The sequence below is a fragment of the Cardiocondyla obscurior genome, linkage group LG12 (genome assembly GCF_019399895.1).
Source record: "Cardiocondyla obscurior isolate alpha-2009 linkage group LG12, Cobs3.1, whole genome shotgun sequence".
In the NCBI taxonomy this organism is placed as follows: domain Eukaryota; kingdom Metazoa; phylum Arthropoda; class Insecta; order Hymenoptera; family Formicidae; genus Cardiocondyla; species Cardiocondyla obscurior.
The window spans coordinates 2682042-2696328 of NC_091875.1; the positions used below are offsets into that span (position 1 = coordinate 2682042).

The following is a 14287-nucleotide window of genomic DNA, read 5'->3' on the forward strand; positions in this document are numbered from 1 at the left end:
TCTCAACTATTTTTGATCCGTTCTTTTAGCTCTGATTAAAAACCGCTCATATTTTCGTGAAACCATTAACCGAAATTAATTTTTCAAAACAATTGTCTTTAATTAAATTACTTCTCATACCTGTTTTTAATGTCGCTCAAATTTTAATTTATTAACGCGTTTTAATTCTTTTAAAAATTAAATTTCTTTTGTAAAAAAAAAAAAAAAAATTACAAGTGAACTACAATTTAACAGTACTATATAGTTGAAGGTACAGATGAGATTTGCAAATCGTTAACTCTATAATCGAAATATAGAAAAATGTGTAAAAACGCGTTTGTTTCGCCGCTTTAAGGAGACATTACTTTACCGCTCTAAATAATCCCTCTCTCATAAAGCTCGATCGAGTCGTGCTCCCCCTCAATACTCGCGTAATATCGATTAATACCTGGCCGTTTCGTCACATGGCCTACTGAATAATTTTACGCGAATCTATTTTGATGTGCCGGCCATCGTTTATTCATACGAATGACGTAAAACTTACCGCTATCTGCGCCGACGGGTCGATCCATACGCCCGGCAAAATAGTTTAGCATACTAATTACTTTTGGTCTGCAGCTCGAGCATTAGACCGAGCATAGTTGTTGTGCCGTACGAATGAACGTGCAATAGAAGGTGTTGCACATGTATGAACTATCATTGCGTTGTCACGCTTCTCGTTAAGTTGCGCGACACAAGTTGTATCAGATGTACAGGCAATTTCAACTTACATTTAATTCCTTCTTCACGAGTATTTTGAGATGTCGAGTCTTACGTAAGAGAAGCGCTAGATCTCCCCCCCCCTTCCCTCCTTTCTTTTTTTTTAATACTATATACTTTTTAATTATCTGTTTGTTTTTTTCTTTTTTTTTTTTAATACTTCCGTGTATCTCAACGACGTACATTTTTGCCGCGGTGATTCACTCGCCCGATTTTTCGTCACGGAGGAGAAACGAGACTTGGACAGTTAATCATTTCGAGCGTGGAGTAAAATAGAGCGAAGGTGGGCGAAAATTCGGTCGATTTTAGCGCGGTTCGAGAGTGGGCGGCCACCGCGTCGCACTATTGTTTCTCATTGCTCAGCGGACGCTTCCTGTTGGCAAGCACTTCCTAGTGGCGTATTTATACACGCTACTACCAGACGCAGATCCGCGTTCCTGGTACACCCCGGCCCGTGTCCCTCCTCCGGTGTCGGCGCGATTCCTTTGGCTTATATTAGGCACGATCGTCTCCCGCGAGCGGTACGCGCGATTCTTGGGATCTCGATTTAGCAAGATGGGCTTCGTACGAGCCAATAAACTCGATAAATCCGGAACGTGTGTCCGTTAATACGACATATATAACTTAGCACAAGTAAAATATATTACACGTTCAACGTCGCGTTTGCCGGAGTTAATTAAATAATTTTAACTATAAAAGACGCATTTAAGACAACGTCTAAGTTAGTCGCGATAACAATTGGTTTTGAAATTTGTAATTTTATTAATTACATTTGTTTCCGATTAGATAATCCAGTCGAGGTATATTACACTAAGAAACCTGTAGCTATCAGCAGCTATAAATTCAATATCGCTCAGTATAATATGCGTTTAACATGTTGGTTATGAAGGGCGACTGCAGGTAGTGTATTTTGTCTATACAAACACGTTCTTCTGCCTCCCTTTCTCGCCTCGCTCTAAGTGCTCCGCACTACATATGCACATGTTTACAGCATTCAAGTTCTTGTAAAAGAATCCCTTTTTTTTTTTTTAATTTACTTTCTTTTTTGCCTTTTTACTAAATACTTTTTGATTTTCCGGAGCTAGTGGTTTGCCACGAAAAAGCTTTTTTATATTTTACTTTTATCAAGATACACACGGCTTTTTAAAACGCCTTTTACTTAAATTTTCTTTTGGTACAGTCAATAATTCTAAAAACGATTTTCCATCGCGTTTAAAGAAAAAGAACAACAAAAAAAAAAAAAAAAAAAAAAAAAAGAAAATAACGTTTTCGAAAGCGTTAATAAAGGTCATAAATAATGGGCGGGACAGCGTGGTGAATCTTTTCAAAATTTCGCTCCTCCGCTGGACCATTCGGGTAACGAAAAAGACGGAGAAAGAATGCGCGTGTGGAGGAGGGAGGGAAAGAGGAACGGAAGAAGAGAGCTTCTAAGAGGAGTGGAAGGAGGAGGCTGTTTCCCATGACGAGAGAGTAGCCGATGTCGAGGGTGAACCAGGCTTTTTATCGACTTCCGGCGTTGCTGCATGCACGTGCATCGGAGGCCACACGCTGCTCTCTTTGTATCAGTGGTTCTCAGCCAAGTAACCGTCGTCTACCACGCGCGTAACAGGTTGTCGATTTTTCGTCGCAGCTGGCTGCCCCGGCATTCCCCGATACAACACCACCTCCGTACACGCCGCGCAAGTGAACGCGGACACCTTGTTCGGGGCACGAATAAATCCGTAATAATCTCGGGGGGAGGGGAGGGGGGGGGTACTCGGGGTGGCTGCGAGAAGGGGATAGCGCGGTGAAGCACACCGCTGGGGGCACACGAAAGACGTGAGATTATCTCGCGCGATCAATCGGGGTACGATACCTCGAGTGCTAATTGTTAAAGATCGTTCCTTAATAACAGTGTATCGGGGTACCGGTCACGCGGGACCTCTCGGTCGGGCTCGACTTTGCGCGATCGTATGCTACGTACGGGAGTCCCCTGGCCCCCGCTGGTGGCGAAGTAAAACATGTGGAACACCGCTCGAGGGGCGACGTGGATCCAGTTCCAGGACGTATCTGCCTCGAGATCTTCGAAACGAGCCGGGCTCGAGGAGAGCAGCGCGCCGCGATCGCTTCCGTCTTGGCCGAGATGCGAGATACGGAGGCTCCCTCGCGAGTTCTTCATCTTTCTTCCGGCGGCGGTGGAATGAGGGTAATCAAATAACGCTACGCGATAGAATCGCGATAATTATGGTAACGCGTTAAATGCGCTTATTATTTATACCTCCGCGTGATACACGGCCGCCGCATAATCGCGCAGCCTGCGCGAATTCTTTCGCCGTTGTGTCACAGCTCTGAAAGATAGTTCTTGCAGCCGAGGAGGACGGGAATCGTAAATCAGACCCACGTCGGCCCGCGAAACCGGCACGCGTAAAGACGGAGTATCGTTTCTCCCTCCCCCTTTTCCCTCCCCGGAATCGTCGATCATGCGTAGCGAAATGCGTCTCACGGAGACGCGTGCGAAATCGCCAACAGGTGTTGCCGACGTAATCGCCGATGTGTGATTTTATATACCCGACGGCGATCCCGCGTAATTGCACCGCAATTTATCGCGGCCGGCGTGCTCGTTACGAAGAGGCCTGTGGGATTTAAACTCAATCGTGCTTCCTTTTAAAACTATATACTGACCCGCGACCTGTAAAAATTCCGCGAGTAAGTGTCCACGTTCGATGGTCGATTTTCCCTCTCGGGGAAAGGCGAGAATCTCGTAAGAGCTTTAGTGGGCGAAGCGTGAAATAGTGGATCTTCCGCGATCCGCGTTGTTATAGCAAGGCTTAGCAATGATCGTTTCTGATTCACCGCGATATTCCGTTGAATCTTGACAAGGCAAACATCCCGAATCATGCCTGACATGTCGACATTGGCGGGCAGGTGTCTCGAAACTATCAACGGGAGCAGAGAGAAGGAAACGAAGCCGGAGGGAACGATGGCAGGGAGTGTCGAGGGCACGGAGGAAAGAAGCATGAGACGAATGGAGGAAGGGGGTGGTGGACGAGAAAGGGTCACTGACACGTCGTCGAGTCGAGTCGTTTTATCGGTCGAGTGCGCAACCCACATGGTTTAAGCCACGTCCACGCCATCCTGCTCCCCTTTCATTCCGTGTCGAGATTCGATCTCTCGCCTGGTCCTCTTTCTTTTTTTTTCTTTTTTACATTTTCTACATTAAATTAATATGTATTTTTCGTGACCGCGCGCGCGAAGAGCAAGAGCTAATAATTGAATTCGTTTAGCGAACGCGTATTACTTGGGCGCACTCCGCGAGTGACGCAGGGAGACTTAATCGAATTTGAAATCGATCTTTTCTAAATAAAATGAATTTTATTCGACGCTTGACGAAGATTTCCTAACCACCGTCTATATAGATCGGTCGAACAAATAATTTCAATCGAATAATCTCAATTAAATATAATCGTTAATGCAATTTATCTGGGACTATGTTGTTTACTTGACTTTTAATTTTTATTTTTTTAAAACTTGGACTTTTCGTGCTAAAAACTTTTTTAAGTAGCAGTTACGTCGACGTTAAATTACTCAACATATTCTTCCTTGAAGTCGGATTATTTCAATTTCATAAGTTTTACATATGCTAGCAGATGAAATGAGCCGATAAGCAATCTTGCTTTTTCACCTTTATTATTACTCATTTGCGAGAGATTCTGAAAATATCGTCGCGTCATACCGTCACGAGGGAGAAAATATTTGATTATATCCGACGGCAATTGGTATTTTTGATTCGCGATTGTAACGATTTTTATTTATTCAAGTTTTATTTGCCTGGTTCTTTAATAACAGCGCATTATCACCTGCACCTGAACAACCGAAAGTGTGCTCAATTCCAAATACTAATCTTTAATACTTGGGCTAATTACAAGCTATATTAATATTAGTCGTAACGAGCTGAGCACGAAGTAAATTAAAAACGAAGAGAGAAACGTAAAGCGAGCAACTGTAGTAATTATTGTATTTAATATTGCAAGTTATTTATATTATTTTCTTTTATTTCCGACATTAATCTGCCGCTGGCTAATTTAATAATTATATTATTCGTTGATTTATCCTCAAATCTTAGCTTCTCGTACGGATCTTCCTTGTATTAGTTGTGAATTAACAAGTGGCAAATCATTCCGCGTGCAAGGATCATTAAAATGGTATTTAATTAAATCGCATCGGGTCAGGCAATCACACGCGACTTATATCCGCTTCGTAATCGTGGATTTTTCCAACATCCTGCGCTCCATTGGGATTCTTTCCGACTTACGAGTACGAGGTTATCGCTGCGTGTCGCAAGAACGGCGCCACGCAGTTGCAAAAGTCAATCTCCGGCTGTGCGCTATTATTTCATCCCCGCATTTCTTTCGCCGCAAGCGGCTAGATAGATAGACGGTGTAGTTTTATTGAAAATCTAGAACAAGTCTCCTCGCCGGGGTTTACAGATCGCTAATCAGGAAGCAAATTATTTTCACGATTCCAATTACGCGAGGCCGACGATAAATCATGGTGGTTTTCAATGAAAATACACTTGGCAAAATTGCCAAGGCGCATTTCGTCGTCCTCGTTAATACAAACCGACGTGTTTCGAAGGCACTTGCGAAATAAGAAAACGATTTTCCAACGCTTGGCGTCGAAGACTCAACATTTTTCTTACCGATAAAAGCTTATCTGCGGACTCGCTAATGTGCGTTGCAAGCGAAATTATGTGCATGCGCGCAGGTGGAACACTGCTGCGTTATCGAATATTTCGTAACCTGTGTGTCTGTATGGAAATTAAGTGTAACGAGGAAGCTATGAGCTTATAAAGGGGAATAAAGAGAAGGAAAAAAAAAATTTTTTTGTGCGATAAGGATTTCAAATTAGTAACGTCAAAAGAAATTACCGAGCGAAGAAAAGAACGAAAATTACATTTACATGACGTATAGATTTATATATATTATATATGTATATGTATATATTAAAATATATAATATGTAACTTTTTGCGTCGCCGGATATCGAACCGCTAATCTATAAATAGTATTTCACAAAATGTGTTATCTACATATCAGATTACTGATTAATTTTGATCGATCGCACAAAAGAGGCCTTTGTTGGTGTAGATCAGTAAAAATTCTTCAATTCGGTAGATTTTCTAGAGTTTTATGATAATTCTACAAGCACGAATCAGAGGGAGAGATCACTAATTTACGTGGGTGAGCACCCGTTCATTCGTAAAAGCAGGTAAAAGTAAAGATCGGGAAAATAATCAGAAGGAAGGTGAAACGTGTTGAAAAAAAAAAAAAGCTAGCCAGTCGATATCTTTTCTGTTGACACAGCTGTTTGCCCCGTCGTGCAACTTCGGAAAATCGAAACCGTTAAGAAATCTGGCAAACACAAGAAATCGGTCAATAAACGCTGTCTGCGCACCTGTAACGCTTTCGCTCTCACAACCTCCAAAATTTTGATCGTCCCGCTACAAAGTGAACCCGAATAATCTCGATCGAAACCAAAAACGAACGCAGATCAGCTCGCACGACTATGCTCGCGGACCGAGAAGACGAAGAAAAATAATCCTCGCGCGCAATCTATTATCGCAATATTTCTCGTGAAAACATGGTCGAAATTCCACAAAGACTTGTAATTTTACGATGGATTTGCATCGCGACCATTATTATTACTGCGTCAACTGTTAACGGGTTAAAGAATACAATCCAATTTTTTTTTTTTTTTTTTTTATTGCAATACGATGAAGGATCCCGTCGCAATCTTTCAAGATTGCACAAGTTTGAAAATCAACCCGCGATTGATATACTTCTATCAAAATAAATTTGGCTGTGTTGATGAGTTTGGGTTCTTCGGACACGATTTGGAGCCCCGACGGAGCAAATTCCAACATCCATCGTTATCTGTATTTAATGAAATAACAATCTCGCCGATTTTCACGGCGGGGCACGATTTATCTGCCGATCCGGAGGGCTCGATAACATCGCGCTATCTCCGTCCTGGTCGGCGAAATTATCGCGCGACACGTTCGCGGCGCGACGTGGAAGCGACGATAAGATCTTCGCGATTCGGATCGAACGCGATCGCGGAGATTCGCTTCCGCCTCGAGGAACGATGCGTGCGCGCATGTTCGCGATTAAGTCATCTTCTGTTTTACGCGAGAGGCACGAGTACGTGATAAGCGTACGTCGATAATGCACGTTGCCGATACTTGTCGTGCGTCAAACGCATAAATACTTGGAAACGTTGATGGAAGGGTCCGGCAATTATTCTCGAGGAAACGCCCGAAACGTTTTGCATTTAACAAATTAAAAGAGAGAGAGAGAGAGAGAGAAAAGAAACATGATAGCGTACCCGGTATTCCTTTTCACGGAAAATACTTGAAACGTAATTAAGGAAATTTCTACGGTAGAATCTTGTAAGCTCTTCTTTTCCCGGGCATATATTAATTATTTTTCATGCGGTGGTTAAGTGAGCAGCCCACTCAAAAGAGGAACCAGGCGGTTCGGAACGGAGGAGCGTAAAACAAAAATGTGAAATATTCTCCGCGGTATAGCGGTAACGAAATATCCGCTGCTACCATGAGGAAAAGACACGGATGTTACCGCTTCTCGAGTGAAGAGCAAATGGGAAATTATTTGGATTTCTGATTAGATAAAGAACGCGGCGTATCTGATTATCACCGTTATGCGCGACCTTACCTGCGTCCGAGAATGGAATGAAAATTGTGAGAAAGACACACACGCACACATACACACGGAAAGAAAAGAGAGAGATAGAGGAGATGGCGCCATTTATTACACTGCCACGTTTGTCGGTTCGTTAGTTAAAAAGTTCCGGTTGAGATTGCTTAGTGGAGCTCGCGATTGAAAAGTCGTTCGAGTGCCTTTCGTCCCTTTTTTCCACGCGACCTTGCCACTGGTCGGCGAACTCTCGAGTATTCTCGGTCATCGCAAGCTCCGACGTTTTGCGTCACGTCCATCCGCGGATTCACCGAGAAGCTGGTGAACCAACTTCCTAGGAAAAACAAGTCGTTAGAGCGAATTTTCTAACCAGGCGACGGCTCGAGGTGCGTTTCTCCCTTTAAAATTACGTTTAATTTTCTTCCCATCAGTCGCGAACTCTTTCGTTTCTTATCGTCGAATAATATGGTGCAATATTTAATCGTTCTCCCTCATTTCTGATCGATCAGCAGTTTGCGAGTCGGCTTCACAAATAATACGTAAGTCCGGCGTGGCAAGAGGTCGCGTATCTGATCTCTAGTAAATTGGTCTTGCGATTAGCGTCAGAAAATCAACCAGTTTTTTTTTTGTTCCTCTCTCAACTAGATAATTTTTCGCAGATGCATCTTTTTACTTACCCAACGCAAATTGCGATCGGTAACGATAGTTACCGCGATTAAGCGCGAGGTGTGCCCGATTCGTTAAATTACTCTCGCTCTTCCGTTCGGAAGAACTTGGCGTTCGCGCGGCGCGCAATACGCTCGTACGAGAAGCCGCGGATATTTACGGAACGTCTCGTCGTAACAAAAGCGAAGGGAAGGCCGGGCAAACCAGGAAAGAAGGAGAACGACGGCAGGAGCGAAGGTGAAGAGAACGTCGCCACGTTTCAGTCTCTACCGCGCGCTCATTTCGTTGCACTTCTCTGCTCGACTTTCTCTGGTCGATCTCGATGCCCGCCACACGCAGGCGAGCCTGCGACACCCCAGATCCGTGTTTACGCGTGCAACACGCGTAACGCACGATTACGCAGCTGACGGCGTAACTCGTGGCGCGGCCGCGTGACCAGTGATCGCCGATGGTGCGCAAAGATCAACGGCGAAGATAACGCGTAAGTGCTACCGCGCATTTTTTTTTTTTTTTTCTTTTAACGTTAATTCACTTCTCTCGTGTCAACGTATCGATAGACGCGTAGACGTGAAAACCAAAGCTAAGTTACGCCGCATATTGCAATTAACAGTAATATTCAGTCCAAAGTATCTACTATAATCTACTTTAATGCGAGGAGAATACGATTTTTCTACATCGTTTTGTGTTTTTATAAAACGTCCGATCTCGACTCACCTTCAGATTTCTTAGACACTTGATAGAAGATACCGGGATGATAAGATTACTCGATTATCTCTGATCGTATGAAGAAGGAAAACTAATTTTTTTTTTTGTGTTTTTTTTTGAGTTTTTTTTTAGTTTTTTTTTTATGAACAGCTGCAAATCGCGTTACAGGTGGGTCAATCACGTTATCGGTACTGAACCATCGGTAACGCGTAATGTACCGCGAATAAGTTTTCCTGTTGCGGCTTATTTTCCTACAATTACACCTGCAGCGATATTTCGACTTGGCGGAAACTTCCACTTTTCGCTCGGAAGCCGCGAGTTCTTCGCGAAGCTTAAATCTTTATTACTTTTTCCTTACGCATTTATTCGTCGTTATTTATATCGTGCGTCATTCTTCGATAATTCCCAGACAGCTCGAAATCAGCACATAAATTATTATGTTTGCGCCGCGTTATTTCGAAGTTTATTGACTGCGTGTAAAAATTTATTTCATAAAAATATCCATAGATATTCCGAATAAAATCGGGGCGACGCTGGAGGCTATATTATCAACGGCGTGCTGTTATCACTAAAGTAACATCCAACGCAACCGACGGATCGATTGTCACAGCAAACAATGAACGTTGACATTTGAAATCCTGTATTACAACAATATCTACCCAGGATATCTAGTGCGTATAAATCACTCGCAAAGGTTTAAAGTGCAGTATAAAGTTGACAATAAAATTTCTAAGCGAACCTTCAGGCAAGTCCAAAAATAAAATTGAAAAGAAAAAGACAAAAAAAAAGAAACCAGGCGACTCGCGAGAGGGTGAGAATGTCGAGAGCAGAAACATCTATTGCACGATATATTGTGCTCTTTGGAAATAAATACTACGAGAGGGGCAAAAAAAAAAAAAAAACCTGCACTAATTACCGCGTCGGTTTACATATCTCGCGCGGGTTTACGGTTGTATTAATCACTTGCGGTGGTACACCTCGATATCGGTGGACATAGACAGAAGCCGATAAAGCGTCCACGTGCGTGCGCGCACGCGTGAAAGGGAGAGAGAGAGAAAGAGAAACAGGAAGCATAGGAACCCGGAAGAAAGGATACAGGCGCGAGGAAGAAACTCGAGGCGGGTGTACGATAAAGAAGGAGGAGATAAAGCTCTTCTTCGCGTTCTTGAACGTTATACATGATAAATCTTAAATCCTGGTTCGAATGAGCGCCCAAGGACCTTCCTTCTTCCTTCTTCCTTCTTCCACCGCCGACCGCGGACCGATTCCTCGTGCCTCCTTGTATGTACGTACCTCTTCCTGGTTGTATTTTCAGACATGCACCCACACGAGGTCGCGAAATGTACACACACGTGTGGACGCGCGTCACCCACCGTCGCCTCGGGCGTGCATTCGATATACCCGTTATTTTTACCCAATTGGTGAACAGGGAATAGGTACCGCTGCGCCACGCGATACCTTTTTTCGTTTTTTTTCTTTTCTTTTTTTTCTTTTTTTCCGCATTCCGATATCGCGGCACGCAATCGCGCGTGAAACAAAATAAACAAGAAAATTCCACGAAAATATATAATTAAGAAACTAAAATCGTCTTCCGCGGTGCCGCGATTGACGTATTAATTATCGGCCGATATTGCGTCGCGCGTGGAAAAGTTTCTGTTCCTAATTTCCTGCGTGATTCACTCGCCCTGATGCCAGGCAGCCGCGTCGAGGCACCTGCGTTTATAGAATCTATTTTTTTTTTTTTCTTTTTTTACCGGTTCTTCGATAACTATCGCGCGATTGCACGATCGCGCTTTTCGAATAACCGTTTAGTACGAGAGAGGTTCTTGCTACGGGGCGATTATTATTCCGCGCCGGGAGCGTGACATGCGGACGTGTCGGCGCCGTTTACGCTTAATTATCGATATACCGGCGGGCAGATCCGTTCTAATGAATGATCCGCGCGTAATTGACGAGAGCGATCGTTATCGCGATCGGTATCGTATTATTAATGCACATTAATCGTCGCATGGACGATTATTTCGCGCGATACGAGGTGTCAGTCGTAACCCACCTCCGCTATTCGACGACGCTTGACTTTTTTGCCTTTCCTGACGTTGCGAAACGTTGCCTGTCGTTTGATCCGTTGTTGCGCATCCGCTTACACGCGCACGTGTGTGCGTGGCGTGTATGTCCGCGGATGCGTGGTACTTACCTACTTCCTTCTCGACTCGGCGAGACGCCGACGTCAGAACGAAGTTGCTATGCCACCTCGGTCCATAATTTCTTGCGAGATTATCCGCTCGCGGATATTGTTACAGACGCTTCTGCCTCATCGATCCTTGAAAATTCTAATTGGTACATTACCGTTTTTCCTCCCCTCCCTCTCCCCTCGTTACGTGCCAAATCTCATTTTATTCTTTGCGTAAAAAAGAAAAGAAAAAAAAAATTCGATATTTCAACGTGCGAGTATTAATTAAAAATTTATCGGTATAAATACGTCTGTCGAGAGGTGGATCCATTCTTAATGCACTTGGTAAATTAATAAACGACACGCTCTAGTCGCTGGGTTTTTATTCCCAGCTGTCGCGTCGTATGTTAGAAATTCCTCTTTCCATACGCCCTTACTCGCATGTACACTTTATCGCTTATCACACGCTAGTGCACACAGCCCGAGATTTCGTATCTCGTGAGAGCGCGCGCATCGAGAGAGAGAGAGAAAGGAGAGTCATCGCCGGAGACTCGTTTTGGATCACGCAACAATGGTAGCGGGGTCGAACGATATCGCGGGGCGGCTGTGTTGCGAGCCGTGTTCGCGGTATACGCGTGTAGGTGTGCGCGTGCATGTTAATCTTAACAAATCGCACATGTCGTTTCCTTATGCGCGAGTTACGCAACCCGGTCGTTTGTGTGTACGTGCCGGCGGGCCGATATGAATAAGGCATAACGAACCTCTGACATTAAGGGGTCCGCGACGATCGCGACGGCGACAATGACGACGAAAGCGGACGGTGACAAAGCGGTAGCGGACAATCCTGAAGGACCGGGGGGGGCCAGCTAGGAGGTCAGATACGGGCAAGGCCTAATCGCGGATCCTTTTCCCAACTCGATTGCGGAACCCAAGGCGCGCAGAGCGTTTGACTGACGCGAATTAAATTGTCGCTCGGGGAGGAGAAAACGGCTTTTACGTTTTATCGCTACGTGTGCCTTCCGTGCCCGCCCGCGCCGGCAGATAGCGGCGGGCGTCTCACATGAGGAGCACGTGGTGTCATCTCATGCATTTAAAGTCACGGCCGGTTCGATTTAAATACAATCATCGCGTCGCCGCGGAGGAAAAGAAAAAAAAAAAAAAAAAAATAGAAGGAAGACTGCCGATCGGAAGACGCGGGAGATGAATCCTGAATATCTTTGTTATTCAACGCACCGCATCGGCGTTCTTCGCGCTCTGACGTAACGAGACGCGTCGGCACGAAGCGTGATGTTCGCGTTTCGAGGCGTGCTGGTTTTTCTATGAATAATCCTTTTTCTCTTTTTTTTTTTTAATTGCTCGTTTACGCGGCTCACTCGCGCCTTCCGCGATGCCGGGCGAACCGAGCTCCGACTTCCGGTAATATCTGCATATGCCGGCGCCGAGGCGCACGTGGGCTGTTGCGTTGCGATGCGTGATGGCGAATGACAGTTACTACTTTGAGCCGCGTTATCTACATTACAAACGATTATCGCGCTCGCTCCTGCTTGGACTTCCGCGCTATTCCACATGCGACAACGTAAACACATTTGCAATCGGTCGAGAGCTTTTTCGCGTCGGGAAACCCGGTCGTTAAGTTGCGCGATCGATCGTAAACAAGACGATCAAGGTCTGCAGGTCCTTCGCGGAAACTGTAGAATCGAAAGAATAAAACAAAGGAATTGTTAGAATAAAAATAAGGAAACACAAAATTAATAGCTTGATCTTTATTTTATTTTATTTTATTTTCTATTATTATTATTAACATTTTAATAAAAAAAAAAGATTTCTTTAAAATCAATTAATCTGTTTCATCCAATCAACGTTATGAAACACATTCTCATCATCAGTTTTTCTTTTTTTGGTACACGCTTGTACGGTTGATTGCATCATTTAATTAAAGCCATATTAAAATTTGTAAAAGAGAGAGCGGAATAATTGGAGACCCGTGCTGAAAATGAAGAGGAGCTCTTCGAGTTCCTAGGGGTTTTCAAGAGCCTTAAACGTATATTACGCAAATATCGTGACACGGCGCGAAGAAATAGGCAACGCGGAAATGTCAACCTTACTTCGTCGCAATCGAACGCGCTTCCGGTGGGTTCTCCCGTCCTTCAGCCGCGTACCGGAAGCTTCGAGCGGTGTCGCGGTTACAATTTTTTGCCATTGCTTCCGCCACGATTCGCGAAACGATCTGTTCTCCTTTCTTCCGTCGCCAAAAGAAAAAAAGAGGAAAAAAAAAAGTTTGCGAGCAGAAACACGCGAACGAAACCACAGAATCCGTTTATTTTTTTTTAATATATTTTATTTTTTATCTTTTTTTTCTCTCGCGATGGAGAAAAATGCGTTTTTCTCGCACGATTGTCGTTCTTTCTTCACATTCCGATACGCTGGAATTGATTCGATCGAAGGTGACATCTTGAAATTTTATTCTCCGAGTTGGCCGATTCAAGTCCACAGTCATCGAAAGATGTTTTTATATTTGTGACTCTTTTATCTTCGGGAATCACCGAGAGACGCGCAAAAACACGCAGATACGGAGGTGATTTCTCAAATTCATCCCCCGCTTTAAGTAGCCGTTTTAATTAGCCGGAGTCAAAAAAAAATCATCAATCGAAAGGAGCACCTGAGTCTAAGGTCGCTCGTTTACTCGCGGTATTTAAAGGAGAGAAGAGGGGAAGACCGAAGAGACGACCAGGATTTCCTGGTGCGAGACAACGGCACATCGACCTTCGCATGCCGAGGTTCCTGCCTTCTTCCCTCGGGGCAATCCTCTCTTTCTTTCTCTCTCTCTCTCTCTCTCTCTCTCTCTCTCTCTCTCTCTCTCTCTCTCTCTCTCTCTCTCTCTCTCTCTTTCTCTTCTTCTCTTTATCTTCTCGAGCGAGGATCGTGTCGCAATTGTGCCGCCGCCGAGAGCTTCCTTCGATCATTTTTCGAAGTGTCACAGAATTTTTTTTTTTTTTTTTTTTTTCTATTAAAAATATTCCGAAGCTCATTGATCGTTAACAAAAAAGGAGCGGCAGATAACGGTACAGGCTTTGTAGATAAATTTAAAATTAACGCGCAACTTAATTTTCATCCACAAAACAGTGATCGATAACAAACGAAGTAATTAAAAAGAAATAATAATTAGGTACGAATAAATTAAAGCGAAGGTATTTTATGTCGGCGCAAGCTTTTTTTTCTTTTTCTTTTTTTTTCTTAAACACATAAAAGGGAATTACTTATTATTTCGAAGGATTCAAAGGAATAATGTTAAATTAAGCGACATAACAGTATCGCAT

General features: G+C 43.9%; 1 protein-coding gene across 3 annotated transcripts in view; it reads left to right on the forward strand.

Annotated features, from left to right (window-relative positions):
• The window catches only part of Aop (anterior open), a 33225-nt gene that overhangs the window by 12553 nt on the left and 6385 nt on the right, over positions 1-14287 (forward strand). The window contains exon 1 of one of the 3 annotated variants that reach the window (XM_070663972.1): positions 5395-8576. The exons of the other annotated variants lie outside the window; for them this stretch is intronic. The gene's annotated coding sequence lies outside the window, so the exon portion shown is untranslated. Of the gene's footprint in view, positions 1-5394; positions 8577-14287 lie in introns of those variants that run through there. 3 annotated transcript variants of the gene reach the window in all.